This window comes from Epargyreus clarus, unplaced genomic scaffold (genome assembly GCF_041222505.1).
Source record: "Epargyreus clarus isolate Ecla_fem2 unplaced genomic scaffold, WU_Ecla_fem_2.2 ptg000023l, whole genome shotgun sequence".
Classification (NCBI taxonomy): Eukaryota; Metazoa; Arthropoda; class Insecta; order Lepidoptera; family Hesperiidae; genus Epargyreus; species Epargyreus clarus.
This window is the reverse complement of record NW_027332230.1, coordinates 1,402,258-1,418,140: the sequence shown is the minus strand read 5'-3', so window position 1 is coordinate 1,418,140 and position 15,883 is coordinate 1,402,258. Positions and strand designations below refer to the sequence as shown.

The 15,883-nt window shown below is 34.7% G+C and overlaps 2 long non-coding RNA genes across 2 annotated transcripts in view; one reads left to right on the top strand and one right to left on the bottom strand.

Annotated features, from left to right (window-relative positions):
• Nucleotides 1-15,883, bottom strand: part of LOC140751782 (uncharacterized) — a 592,785-nt gene that overhangs the window by 314,084 nt on the left and 262,818 nt on the right. The window lies entirely within an intron of this gene.
• LOC140751657 (uncharacterized) lies at nucleotides 4,777-10,692 on the top strand. The gene is made up of 3 exons (XR_012103373.1): nucleotides 4,777-8,272; nucleotides 8,366-10,146; nucleotides 10,487-10,692. It is a non-coding gene; the product is annotated as an uncharacterized LOC140751657 (long non-coding RNA).

The following is a 15,883-nucleotide window of genomic DNA, read 5'->3' as shown; positions in this document are numbered from 1 at the left end:
AAAATCGACACCGTAGATGGTAAAATAAGGGTTAAAAGTTCATTTGAACAACCGTCAATTTTGAAGCAAACACTATGAAATTTTGTATTAGGCTTGTTGGATAAAAATAATTAAATTGTACCTCTAATGAGGTAAAATAATTACCAAAACTTTGAATTACTGATGTTATATATTCTATAGACTGTAAATGGTGGATTTTTTTGCGAAATAGTACCACGTTTTAAAAAAAGTTAACCAAACCTATCGAGTAGGGTGTCAAAATAAAGGAAATTATTTTGACTGGTCGCTTAGTTTTATATTGTCTTTATATGTTCCAACCTAACCTAACTAAATAGTCAATGATGAACTGGCTTTGCAATTTCATTAGAACCTACACTAAATATCTTCAAACACAACTCAATTATTCCCATCGGTTGAGGAGTTACATATTCTGTCTCCGAGCCACATTATCAGACCCTTAAATAGTCAATGATGAACTGGCTTTGCGAATTCATTAGAACCTACACCAAATATCTTCAAACACAACTCAATTATTCCCATCGGTTGAGGAGGTACAAATTTTGACTCCCAGCCACATTATCAGACCCTTAAATAGTCAATGATAAACTGGTTTTGCAATTTCACTAGAAGCTACACCAAATATCTTCAAACAAAACTCAATTATACCCATCGGTTGAGGAGTTATATATTTTGTCTCCACAACCCACTCTGATCCTCATCATATTTAAATGGGACCAACTTGTAGCAATTGTCCACACACGAAATTAAAGGCATTAAAATAGGTTCATAAACGGCGAAGTTATGGCTGTTATATTTACGTGGGTGGAGGAGTTCCCCTCATTTTCTCCAGAACCCATCGATGGATCCTAACCATATTTAAATGGGACCAACTTCCAGCTCGTCTCTACACAATAAAAAAAGAATTATTAAAATTGGTCCACTAACGGCGAAGTAATTCATGTACATACATAAAAAAAAAAAAAGATACCGGCCGAATTGATAACCACCTTTTTGATGTCGGTTAAAAACATAAAGCGCCATTTCATATAGAGCGTGCTGTTGTTCATATATTGTAACTCTTACTTGTGAGAATCGTTTCAAAAAGTTATGGGAACGTCTAGGGTATTTTGGAATTGGATGGGTAGCCGCCGGTAGCTAAATTACATACGTTATTCTGTAGTTCAGGATATTTGAAGCTTTCGGTACCGGTTCTTGTCATTAGATAGAAATTATCAGACCATATTTTATAAGCAGTTGGAAAATCTCTGACCTTGTACTAATTCACATTATTACAGCAATCTATATAGCAGCGCCTAGTGTAGTATGCTCCAAACCTACCAATAATATTATTAAAATACTCATTACTCATGCTCAGGAATGGGACATTAAAAGGATGGTAGCTATAGGCATAATTATATGAAATCCTCTTTAAAACTTGACTTTGGTGCGATGAACCTTCGTTTCAAAAAATTAATCCTCAACCTAAACAAATAATTTCTTAAAATCCCATTTTGTTTTAACTAAGTACCTATGACTTACACACAAGGGACCACCAATATTTATTTTCTAAAATACAAAGATACTTCTACACCACATCCCTGCCTAACCGCCCTAAAATCTACAGCAAAAAGCCTATCCAACGGTTCGCAAAATCATTACCCAGCATTGTGTACTGAGGGAGGCATTGTTGTTCAAATCGTTGCATTGTCAAAGGACTATTAGTTTGGATTGCATCCAGATTTCCTATCAGTCCGCTGGGAGGCGCTCGTGCGTCATGGCAGGGTCATTTGCGTTTATCGATAAGTTTGGGTCCCTTTTTGGGGAATTTTCTGCCACGGTTTCCAGGTCCGATCAGGCATAATTTTTCATTGCTATAATAAAGCCTCATACCCTGTGTCGGAGGTGGAATAAATATACAAAGAATAGATAAAACACGGTGGTCTTGAAGCGAAATCTAACATCTAGCCTAGCTGACCGTGAAGTGAACACGGAACCCTCGGCTAATCAAACCGTTACGACGACAGCTTCGCTACGCAAGTTGTCTTTAACATCTAAAATTGTAAATTATACGTAAGATTTTTATTGTAGGTCTGTTTTTTTGTGAGCATTTGTGTTTCCAAGGAATTCCTTATGTACCTATCTGCGAATGTAAATATAATTTACGGGTTATTTGTATTATTTTGTATCCTTCTAATTTGTTTGTCGGGCCGTCTCTTTCTTAACGTCTTTACGCCTAATGTGTCACGTTGTAAATTAAGTTCAGTGTCAGCAAATTGTCTTTTGAATTTTTTTGGAGATTATCCTTCAATTCCTTTAGAATTAACAATCACCATACCTCTAACTTTTCAATAAAGATGTTTGAGTCTGAGATGTATATTATTTAATGCAATACTTTGCAATACCATGTTTATAAGATTTATTTTATGACAAAAATCACTTACGCGCCCTTCCCCCATAAAATCAGTACGTTATTTGCATATAAATATGCCAATTTGAAGATGATTTTCCCCGCCGTTTTCTATAAGTATTATAATGTATTCAACTGCAAAAATTCATCTATTCATCATTTTCATTATTCAAGATTCTGAAGAATTGTCGCTTTTGAAAAAAAAGCGGATAAGAGTTGCTCATCAATACGTTTAATTATGCAGTTCATCTAATAGGGTGGTTGTAGCCGTACATACAAATGCATTATAATGCCAAATACTTTGGATATGACTTTTTCCTGCTACCCTTGTATAGAAACTCAAGTACAATGTTGAAACAAGTCATTAATATCCCTGTATCATCACCCGTCATATTAGACCACACCATGGCTTAACTGTATTGTAATTACCGACTCAAAAATACGCGCAGTCGATTATATGGCGTTAAATATAGAGCCACATAATGCAACTGCGGCATTTCTACGTCCACCTTTTTATGAAAATACATTTTGTTGGATAATTCTTTAAAAGTTTTGCATTATTGACAATACATCCGTAAAATCGTATTCTGTATTAATTATTTCTAGAAAAACGTATTTTGTTTAAAAACACTTGGCCGCAGATATCATGCAGTCAAATTTTGATGAAAAATCGAACGAAGAAATGACGCAGTGGGATCTTAGAGGTCGTGCTACGCGCATATCTCCAAACAATCGTAAGAGCATCTCTGTTTGCACAGAGCTCGAAGTGCGCCATTAACTGACACAATTAATCGGCCTAATGAGTGTTTGCCCACGACCACTCCATTTGGCCGAGCTGGTCAAACCCTCCATATTTGCTGTACACTCAGCTACTAATGAAGCTACACTGGTTCGGATAGTATCTGTGATTTGGTTTGGATAAGTGTATCCGTTGTTTTGATATTCGATATGTCTTGGTATCTGTAAATAAGCTTTTACATGGAGAGAATTACTGTTGTTTATGAGGTCGGTCGTTTCTTGTTTTATTATGAAATTAAATGAATTTTTTAAACTACTACCGGATCGGAACGCGACCTCTACTGAGAAGATCCGGTAAGAAACTCAGCGGGTTTGTCTTTTTTTTTAATAATAATTATTATCTTCTTTTAATGCCATCATTTTTACATATAATTAATAAAGCATTAGCTCCAGTATCTTGTTTTATATTTATCTAAAAAAGAAGTTTGTTCAGCAAGATACGCTACACTTTGACATTTTCTTACTAAAGTGATGGAACTCTTTGTTTCCTAAAATAATACAATAGGAGATTTTAGGTACGAGGTTATTAGCACTTATTAGTAAATTACCAAGTCCCAGTCATGTAAGAGAATTTACGCGTAAACATTTTTTTTGCAATCTTTTTTATTTAGATTTTTTTACATACAGTCAAATGAAACTCAAAACTCACTGGGTGGGTTGGAAAAAATAATAAGAAACATTCTGTCAGATTTATGTATTTTAAAAATACACCGGAACAAAACCAAATGCACGAGCTATTTGATACGATATGAAATGTTGCTTTTTTGGTAAACAACCATTTGCTATTTTCAAAGTATCAATTCTTATTATGGTTATACATAGGTTTGTAGCATATTTATCCCCTATGGTGTGAAAATGCGATGTATCGTTATTGATGGGATCACGAGTTTCCAGTTTCCATATCATTAATAATTTTTTTTTGCGAGCCGCCATTGGCCACGCTACCGGTATGGACTGTTCCGAAGAAAAGTGTCAATATTATATTAGCAATACGAAATTACAAATATTTAGATTTCTTATTACATAACAGATCATAACTAGAGCAATTTCATTTGATATCCGATGGACTGATTTGACCCTAGGGGAGGTAATGTTATTTCTACCTCATAACAGTAGTTTTAAACGCTGCTATGTTCTAGTCTGAAGGGTATGGTAAGGGAGATATAGTTATCCGAGGCGTTCCAGCTTAGTCCTCAGGGGTAGCGGCGTATCTGTGGCCGACCTCAGGTAGGAATATCTAATCCTACTTTTGGTTGATTTCAGATGTCCATGGGCAGCAGTAGCCACTTACCATCAAGTGGACTGAATGCTTGTTTGCTATTCCTATATTATAAAAAAGGTAACACACCAGCGACAGGCAGCCACTACTTGACCAACAGTTCATGTTAACAACGGTTGGTGATAGTCTCTGACGAAATATTAATAAACGTAACAAAACAAAAAAGATGGTGTTCAAACGTCTATTTTTCATTAAAAACAGTTATTTTTGTGAAAACTAACTAACTATACTAAGGGTGATGTACCCTTAGTATATGTCGTTTTTATTGAATTAAATTGAATCTGGAGGCACGGCAGTGCCTCCGCCAAGTCGAGCCAAAAGAAGCGGCACGGCCGTACCATACTTTTCCCGAAGCAATTCGGCCCATTTTTGACCCCCTGTAACTTCGTTGCATATGAAGCTAGAAGCCTGAATTTTCAGGAGCCAAGCAAGCATTGTATAGACACGGTACATTTCAAATTTCATGCAATTTGAACCAGTAGTTTAAGAATTACAAGTAGTTAAAGTTCGTAATTTTGTCACTCACTCACTGACTGACTGACCGATCATCAAAAGTTTAAGGCACTTCCAGCAGACATAGAACGTTGAAATTGAGGGTACAATTAGTGTTTAGTATATAACTCATGGAAAAACTAAAATATTTTGCAATTTCTGTCCAGTTATCTAGATACACCAACTACATTAAATAACTTTGTATCCTATATAAGTTATATAGGATTACAAAGTTACATTTGCAGTTAATGAATCTGTGTTTCTGTCCGCGAAATGTACGAGTAGTAGGGGAGCCCATGATGTTAAATGGGTAGAAACTCGAGCGTCAATAGGACGTATACGATTGTGTAGATTACACGTTAGAGTGAAGAGAAGGTTGTGTGATATTTTTCGATTCACCGTGGAAATAGCTTCTAGATGATTCGAAAAATGTAAAAAGCAGAGTCAGACATACTCAAGGCGCGGAAGGTTAGTGATAGAGTATATATCTCTGATGCCGGAAATATGTTTATCTGCTGGTTTGCATAGGGGGACAGCCATACGAGAGGTAAAAATGGAAAAAAAGTAACCAGCACATTAGATTTTCAAAGGGGATATGAAGTTACCCCAGATGAGTCCCCCATTCGAAAGACTGACGATTCGATTCGAAAGACTGTCAGTGACTCTTCGAAAATGCAAAAAAAAACGTTATCTTGACACACTCGAGGGCGTAAGATTATTATACAGGAAATTCCAGCTGATGTTTTATGTTGCAGCTGACGATTTAGTGGAGGGGTTTTTTATATTGACGATTTGAAAAAAAAAACAGAATGAGAATATATAAAGAATAATGTATTTTCCATAAAATTTGCCTTTTCCTTTAGTTTGTTGTACACCATTACTTTCCAGGGATCCATGCTAATAAATGGCGCTATCAGATAGTGCATATTTTCTAGCATTATTTCCTTTGTATTAAAAAAAATACCGCACTCGAGTATGTCCAGGTATAGATTTTTTGCAACCTTATTACTCCCTAACGCCGCCCTCAAACCATCAGATTATAAATTTATTGTTTTCAGCATGTAATTAAGCTACTATAGATAATACGATTTTTTATTAATAGTCTGATGGACTTCCCTGGTTGAACCCCCCAAATGGATAGTTTAAGATACTCTATAGGATGTAAGGTATCTCCCATATCTTAATCTGCCGCGTTCGAGTCACTCTCGAAATCCCGTCTTGGGCTCCCCTACTATTATAGGCGACGTCAATTGTTTTTATTCTCGAGATAAAAGACGTTTTCAATTCCAACTTCAATTTAAATTCAATTCAAATAATGGGTGAAGTGCGAATCGAACTCGTACGTACACTGAGGGTTCCGTACCACAAAAATATTTGTTTATTTTATTTTTATTTTTACTAATTGATGTTATAGCAGCCATATAATGCATTGTGAACATTTCAAATGAAAAACGCTAAAAAATAGCAGGTCCTTATATGTTTGTCTCTGTAGTTCCTGGACTAAAAAAGGGTTACGATATCCCGTGCCTGTCGTAAGAAGCGACTACAAGGGGGCTTCCGAAGTTGGGAGTGGCAACAGGGAGCTCGAACCGTCCAATAAGTGTCCCCGGGAAGGACGGCGGTATGTGTAGTCGCATACCGTCGTGAACACCGGATAGTTTAGGAGGAGCGAAAACTGTTCTCCCAGGGCAGAGCTCGATCGAGGCATCGCGCTTAAAGGACTTCTGTTACGTTCAGTCGGAGATCCCGGAGTTCTCCAACAAACGTTGAGGACGGCCACCGGAGGATTTTAGTGCGGCTAAAGTCCCACATAACCCGGCGTCACTCCCACGTCGTCGAGTACCTTTTCAAGATTTCCTCCTTATAAAGAAAAAGAAGGTCCTTGTATGGCAACTCTCCTTTATTTGAAAGTTTTTCTTTTTACTTTTAGTACATATTGTTAAAGCGGCCACCATTATACATATTCCGTAAAAAAAATAAATTTCTATGTATTAAGGTTCCAGAAATAGAGCTCTATGTCAGACAAACGAACGGACAGCTTAGAAATAGGGTTCCGTTTTAAACTTTAGGTATGGAACCCTAAAAAGTTATATAATATCAAAAACATTCCGAATTTCTGACAAATGTCATGAGAAAAAAACTAGATGTTACGGCTAATGTGCCTAAATCAGTTAAAACGCAGATTAGCTTGTCCATTACCTAAAGTACAAAACGAGATTGTATCAATTTTCACCCCTTGACGTCGACCCGTGCATGCCATGATGCGTCGTCGTGTCATGAATTTACGACAAACATTGTATATTTTCACGAAACAATATCGCTTTGCGGCACGATGTCGCTATGTGTCACGATACGTCGTCGTGTCGTAAAAAGGCATGTGTTTTAGCCCTAAGAACAAGTCTGAAAAGATGTTTCGAATTTTAACTACATAGTTAATCTGCATATTTTCTAGCTAATCTTAAGTCTAGTTAATGTGTATGCTAACGTATTCTACAATCTAACGGTAACATACACAATATACAATAACTGTCGTGAGGTTTAGCAACTGTCACCGCATTATAAAATAATAATAAGTTTGTTTCCAAGGAAACAAGTGTTTAGGCAAAGGAGATGTTTCATTTTCGGCCATCTTATGTACATTATAACTAAAAAACACGAATAATTTGCATAATTGAAGAAAAATACACATATATTTTGATAACCTAAAGTATTCGTGTTTAAAAATATTTAAAATAAGCAATCCTCATTGAAATATTAAATATGGCGGAATACTGTCAATGTCAAGTTTTCAAAACTGTCGATGTCGGGAACCTATGTGTACCCCACACATAGGTTACTATACTCTTTGGATGTCGGTAATTCTGTATTTCGCTGTTTTTGTCGTAAAGTTATTGTTACCTTAGTACTTTACAACCTGGCTTTTGTTTTGGGTATCCCCTCATTATTTCTGAACTTAATTAATTATTTATAATAATAATAACAAAACCACCTTTTAAATAGTATCTGGTTTTATAGATGTAAGTGACATGTCAAATTAAAAAAGAAGAAGTTGTCAATTTGATATGCGTAAAAGTGGATATATACATATTATAATAGTGGACTCCAATGTAAACGTTGAATAAATATGTAGGTACTGATGAGAAGATTCCATTTTAATCCTGAATATGTTTCTGCTCTGTGCTGCTTACGATTATTGTGATTCTACCTTACTTGTTTACCCAGCTTATGTTTTATGGACTCTTGTGATTTTCGTGCGATCGCTGTGGATTGTGTTGACAAGGATTCAATATCATCAGGTAAAATATACATCAGTTGTTGTATTAATCGTGAAATAATCGTAAATAATTTTAAACTACAGAAGCTAATCTTTTTACATTTCTCTTTTTTAGATAATTACATTAGCAAGACATGGACATTCTTGGGATGACAAAATAATCAGTTATTATTGCAACTGCATCGCTGGGCAACGAACCGTACTCGTAGGTAGTTGCGCTCACATTATGCCCATTGTTTGATGTTTGGGCTGAGCTCGTCACAGGATGAAAATATTGATAAGGGAAGATATTTAAAATGAATAAATAATGTATTTAAGTGAAGAGTAAGTAAAATATGATCAAATGTGTACTTAAAGTTGTTTTATTTACACACTTAAATGTTTTAACTAAAATAAATTGGTATAGAAGTACATATTTTGGTATGTTTGTTTTAAGTCAAGATTTATGAAAGTAAATATAATTAATGTTTATCAAATATAGGCCTTGTTTCTCAATTCACACAATACAATGTTTATATATCTACGCCCATTCGCGTAAAAAAATATATTAAAAAGTATATAATGTATATAGTAAGTTAAAATAGAATGACAGATGACATTATTACGGTAATCACTACCGCCATGATGTTTTTCCACTGTTGTGTTGCAAGTTTAAGTGTAAATCATTGTTTTTTAACAATTAAACGAACATGATTTGAAGAAAATTAACCCCCTTCTTTGCAAGTTTTCTTAATTTTTAATATAGTCTACAAAAGGTGGCCGGGAGCCCATACATTTTGAAACATCTCCTTTCGGCCTTATTGAGCATAAATAAATGTCTATGAAAATATTTTTTATATGTAAGCACATAAAAAATTATAATGTTCACAATAGAAAATCCCTAATAACTTCTAAACGGATTACCCTAATTACACAATTCCTTTTGCCCTATCCGTTTTAGACATAAACCTACCAAATGGCATTAAAGACAAACCAATATATATACGAACAAAAAATCATGTTTTCAACTTACGTAATATTAGGTACGTAACATTTCAACGCAATATTACAAAAATTTAGTTAAGTTCGTTTCAAATGATTCGAAATAGGAAACTGTTATATAAATCGAGCTTAGATATCCACTTTATAACATATTCTTGCCATGATCACCAAAAATATCAGCTCCTAGTGGCTTGATAATTGATAGCTATAAAAAAACGAAAATCCACAGTTTAACGTTGAATTTAAACAACCGTCCATTGCACAATTAGGGTATTTTATTTTGCTCCATTGCTTGTACAAAACAGTTACAAACGCGTGTCAGAAATGAACTGACAGTCGCGCACGTATGCGCTCGAGTCCCCCCGAGATAACGAGTCGGTAAGTGGTGTCTACGTGTGCGTTACTTCAGCCCACTTTGTATGAAGATTTACTTCTGTTAGTTTTTATTTTGTGTTAGTACCTACCCGGAAAATACGTGGAAATTATTATAAGAAACCTTTTTAATATAAATAATTTTAAGTATGAATTTGTTAGCGGTGAGTAAACTTACTGAAAAAGGATTTACTGTTAATTTTGAAAAACGGTTGCACTATTAGTAACTCTATGGATATTATCATCGCAACTGGCCACAACGTAAATGGTATATATAAATTTAAACAATTTGTCAAATCACCGATATGTAATTTGACAATGTCAAATAAATATTGGCATAGAAGACTAGCCCATATTAATCCGGAATATATGCGAATTTTAAAGAATATTATGACTGGTCTTGATAATGTGAACATTACCGACGGATATGACGACTAGTAAGAAACCATTTCCAAACCTCTGAACGCGAACGAACGATATACTGGAGATCGTACATACAGATTTATGTAGTCCCATGGAAGCTAGTTCACTCAACGGTTCAAGGTACATGTTATTATTTATCGACTATTATTCTCGAATGACACGATGAATGTTTATTTTCTAAAACATAAGAGTGAGTCTTTAAGAAATTTAAAAAATATAAAGTGTTGAAAAAGGAACTAGCAAGTCGAACAAATGTATGAGATCAGATGGTGGGACGACATTTTGTAATAGAGCTTTCAATATTTTCTTATCAACAAATGGAATTCTACATTAGAAGGCGATACTGTATACCCCTAAACAAATTGTTGTGGTTGAAACAGCTAACAGAACTATTATTGTATATGCGACAAGTCTAAAACTGATGTTATCATTATTAAATAAATATTTCATTTCATTTCAGAAGTCAGAAGTCTATTATAAATTGAAACTAATTTGAGCAAGAGCAGTAAATACTGTGGTTTATATCAAAAACCGGAGTCCGACGAAGTCAGTGAAAGATTACCAATGATTTTTGTCGGATATTCAGAAGAAAGTAAGGGATGTCGATTATTTAATACGAAGACACGTTAAATCCCAATAAATAAATAAATAAATAAATCACAATCAGTAGAGATGTTTTAGAATGTTTTTCCTGAGGATAACGGGCATAATTTCAGTTGTCAAAATAGTAACTTTTTTAGATTTAATTTATTGTCATGTTCGAATGAAAGTGATGATGAATGGCAAGATTATTTACATAACTACAAAGACTACCTAAACAATTTAATTGCCTTTAAAAAATCTGTTGTTGAGATTCAACTAGTGGAAGGTACCGGAAAGGAAAAGAGTAGAAATATCTACAAAAAGGAATGAGATGCCATCAAAAACAATGCTTGTAAAAAAATCCAAGTCTCGCCATTCAATTCTTCTACCGTAAAAAGTCTTGAGATCTATGTAATACCAAGCCGGTAATGTATGCAGTCCCTACTTAAGAGACCTTCTGTCTTAAGGTATTATCTCACTATCTAACCTAACAACATCTTATGGGACCATACCAATTTTAAAAATATTTTATGTTCTAAATAAATTGACGTGGCAATCGTACTTGTGTGATGCGATATGATAAGATGAAAACACAATGTGACTTGCAGTACGATTGCCACGTTAATTTATTTAGAACATAAAATATTTTTAAAATTGGTATGGTCCCATGAGATGTTGTTAGGTTAGATAGTGAGATAATACCTTAAGACAGAAGGTCTCTTAAGTAGGGACTGCATACATTACCGGCTTGGTATTACATAGATCTCAAGACTTTTTACGGTAGAAGAATTGAATGGCGAGACTTGGATTTTTTTACAAGCATTGTTTTTGATGGCATATTCAGTTTTCTAAAACTTTTATTGCGAAATATTACTCTATGGATTTTTGTTGTCTAGTGTTGTGTATAAAAAAATAAACACTTTTCTAGTTAAATGTCCGTCCATGGTCACGGTCCAGTAGGAAGGGTTGATAAATGGAAACAATTTGGAAGTGCATTTTCTTGCGTTCGAAGATTTATCTATGCGACATCATTTTTCTTCCGCGTCATCGTGTTATGCGTGAAGTTTGAAAAATTTCGGCACGGCATGACGAATGATCAATCGTTCTGTTTATTTACTCTTGAAAAAAATCGTTAAACGTGCTAAGCGCTATTTAAAGTTAAGGCACTTGTTGTTTCAAAGAATAGTGTTATTGTAATGTAAGGACTTCAAATTACCCGCTGTGAGTCACTAGACTGCTGTGCTGTGGTAATGTTGCGTTGTATGTAGTAACTATTTATTAATCTGTGGCTGTATATTCATACAAATACAATACGCGCGACCCGTGAAAGTTGTGTTTCTTCTTCGGAGTCTGTCGTGAAACTAAATATTTAACACTTCGGCTCTCGAATCGCAAAAGCCAGTAAGAACAGCATTGCAACCGCTCAACACATAGCAACTAACATGAAAGAAAGCGTCTTATTAGTTAATAATTTACTATTTAACGAAAAACGCACGCGTGTCTCACTGACTCCTTTCGCTGTCGTAACTTCGCGATCCGCATGAGTACAGCACGCATGTCACGAAAGATATTTGTAAAATAACCTGATACAAATAGCACATATAATGAAAATTAGGTAAAGGCAATTTAGTCAAAATACAAAAGATATTTATTGTTTTATATGAATAATCTCAAAAGAGATAGGAGCTGCTTATAATAAAATCGCGCGATTGGACTTTCATGAATTTAAATTTATCACTATTAATTTATTCTGAAAATGTCGATTTTATTCGAATCCCTCGTGACTATGGCGCAATGGCTAGGTAGCGGGGATTACACTGAAACGCCATCAGTGGAGAAACTTAGCTCTCCAATCTTTGATAACCCTCGACGTATAGGGATGGGACTGTTCTGAATATCGATCATCGAAATTTCATATTTGGAAGCTGATTGTAAAAAAAATACCTGACTACGCAGGGTAGAGCTTTTCGAGCATAAGTATGTATGTATGGCTCATTCTATGGCATGCCCTGAAGCCAAAATGGTTTGACAGGTAAATAAATGAGGCAAGTAGGAATTAAATCTTACTAAATCAAAACTGTTATAGGATGCTATAATATACTTAAGCAGTAGAAATTCTTCTTTTCGAAATAATTCTCTAAGTTGTAACCTTTAATCAGTAGGTATGTTTTAATTCTTGTTTATATAATCAATATTCAAGAGTTTTGTTAAATTTGTTTATCTACAGAGCCTGTAAACAGATTACATAGATAATTCACGTGTGAAGAGTGTTATTTTGAAGAAAAACTTCAAATGAATATTCCTTCTAATATTTAACCACGTTGATCATTATTTTTTAACAATTTTATCAACACACAACCTCACTATGTGCACTCTTAACAATAGCTTGCAAATAATATTTGTTCCGGATTTGTCCGCTATGGCTGTCCGATTCGATTATATACGGAATGGTCGTGATAATGTACGATATCCTTTTACTCCTTACCATGGGAGGGACATTCATTCTTGCATTTCACTATATAAATTGATATTGTGAAAGCTAGCGCTGGCGTGATGTTACGGTCGAGCTTAAATCTTTTGTTATATGTAAAATCTCAGATTTATCAATCGCATTCAAGAGGTTGAAACCTGACTATATATTTCGGGATTAAGTTAGATTGTGAATACTATTCTATTAAACAGTGATTGTAAAAGGTTATTGGTAGAACCCTATTACCTATTTCTGCTTTATAACAACAGTATCAAACGCTGTTGTGTCCTGGTTTGAAGTGGGTGGTAAGCAGATACACTTACACGAGATATTTCAACTTAATATTTGGACAATACAGGCTTGTGCCATGTGGCTCGGACAGGATTATCAGAATTTTGCTTTTACTCTTGTACGTTCAGTGATATTCAAGATCGCAAGCAAAATTATATAGACTTATCGGGAAGATTTTAATGGCAGTGACCGTATTCATTCACGGGTGTTACTACAATGCACTTATCAACCCGATGTTAAAAATATTTGCGTTTGATTACTAATGGGTGACATTGAGCAGTTTCTACATGGGCTTCACAATCCAATGCAAATCTAGGCATCTTATTCCACTCTCTTGAGTCTATCCCTTGTAAGTAGATTTATAACTTGCGTATAAATTATGCTATTACCACACCTTACGTAGCATTATAAATAGATCATGAACCTGTAGACGTGCCATATTGTTACCGATGACTCACGACCAATCCCAAGGTCTGAAATATGACCAGGATCAATTACCCATTCCATAGTGTCACTATCAATCCGCTCGTAAAACGTATAGTTTTGCATCAACACTGCCAGTGACAGCCAATTATCTTTGAGATTTACAGCTGGTGTTATTTTCAAGAATGTTTATGTCCAGATGTGCAATTATCCACTAAACTACATATTTTATTATCTTCGTTACTGTGATTTAAGTTTGATACTGGTTAACTTGCACTTGTTAACAGGTTAAATGGTTTCAGTTTTGAATTTATTTTACCACGCTTTTAGGTATAATATAGATACAATTCAAAGAAGGGAGAGATAAAAGATAAAAATACAATTACTATGATGAGGTGTAATAAATTAGTACAATAAAATTTCGTAGTGATATTGGAATCGATTCACAATAAAAATCCACAGGGATCATTACTTTAAAATCAGTCCCGTACCTACTTAATATGACCTCTTAAAGGGTATGGTGACCATGGTTACTTTGAACCGTTTTTTAGAAACCTCAAAAGGAAAGGTCTCAAAAATAAGATTGTTCGTGTATAATATAAAAACCTCGTTTAAATATTAACTGGCAGTTGCGTACTTATACATTGAAAAATCATCTATATTTGTATAAATATATGTATATAATTATATCCATGTATTTATAAAACTTGGGTATAACCTCATTATCTTTCCTTCATTGCCTACTTTAACGGAAATTAATTAATTCGACAACTACATATTATGTCATTAATTATCATTGGATTTATTCTCGTTTTAATCCTCAACATCGTCGGAACCCTTGATAAAGTACCGTACTTTCCATATGGACTGTTCTGGATGTTATTACAGTCTTTGACCAATTGAGGCAGTACTTCATTCGCCCACGAGACGTTTCCACTCGCAAAAGAGACAGCGCATGGAGGCAATAAATATATCTTAATAAGTGTTTTGTAATACGATTATATTAAATCAGTTTTAAAATTATAATTTTAATTTTCTACTTTTTATAGTTCGCACCTTCGCCATGTCTATTTCTGCCTAATAACAGCAACAGCGATGATGTGTTCCGGTTTTAAAAGTGTAGTAAGGGCGACATAAGTATCCGAAGCGTTACCAATTAGTCAAATTAAATCAAAACCATTTTTTTTATACAAAATGTATTCTTTACAGAGCACTTTTTGAAGTCCTTTGGGGTTGCAACATAGGTATATTTTTCCGACCTCAGGGAAAAATCTAATCTTATAGGGGGGAGGGGTTTATTACAGATGTCCATAGACAGCACCATCAGGTGGTATGCATACTCAATGCATATTTCAATATTTTAAAAACACCTTAATCAAAATAACAAAGGTACTTTTCGGTGCGAAGCTAATTAGTTTGACCTCAGAGAATATCAGTTGTGAAATTGTACAAAACCACTACATTTTTTGTATTGATGATTGATACTGACCTTTGAAACATCAAAGCGAGTCTATTAAATTACGCGATGACCGTCACCGGCAGGGTTTCATTACCGGACGCCGGAGATTCGATTTGCCGGGCGAGCGACACCGGTACAATCAGGTTTAGTATTTTATTTCTGTTGATTGTTATGTTTTGTGTATATTCGTAATTTTTCGATGGTGCTGTGAAAACTTTTTGTGTTCCGACTCCGGATGCATCCCCGCATTTCGGCTTCTGCCTTAGCAGCAAAAAGGAGTACTTTATATATTGCTGTTGTCTTGTGTGCCAAATGGATTCAATTGTTCGTCGATTTTCTTTTCACATTATTCCAAATGAACAATGATGATTCAGTGACGTCATATTTTTATTGAATGACCCACCTAAATTAAATAAATATTCTATCACAAAAAAGCAGATTGACTGAATTGACTGAATATGTTGGTGGCCATAACGCCTCAAAATGAAAGCATGCATGAGATTTAGTCCCTAGCGGTCAGCCAACTCCTGCTGCTGATATAAATATAGGTACTTTGTATAAAAAATACAAGTAAACGGATCATTAGTCATTAAGTATTCACTAACACTATATTACACCCCTGAATATCAAAC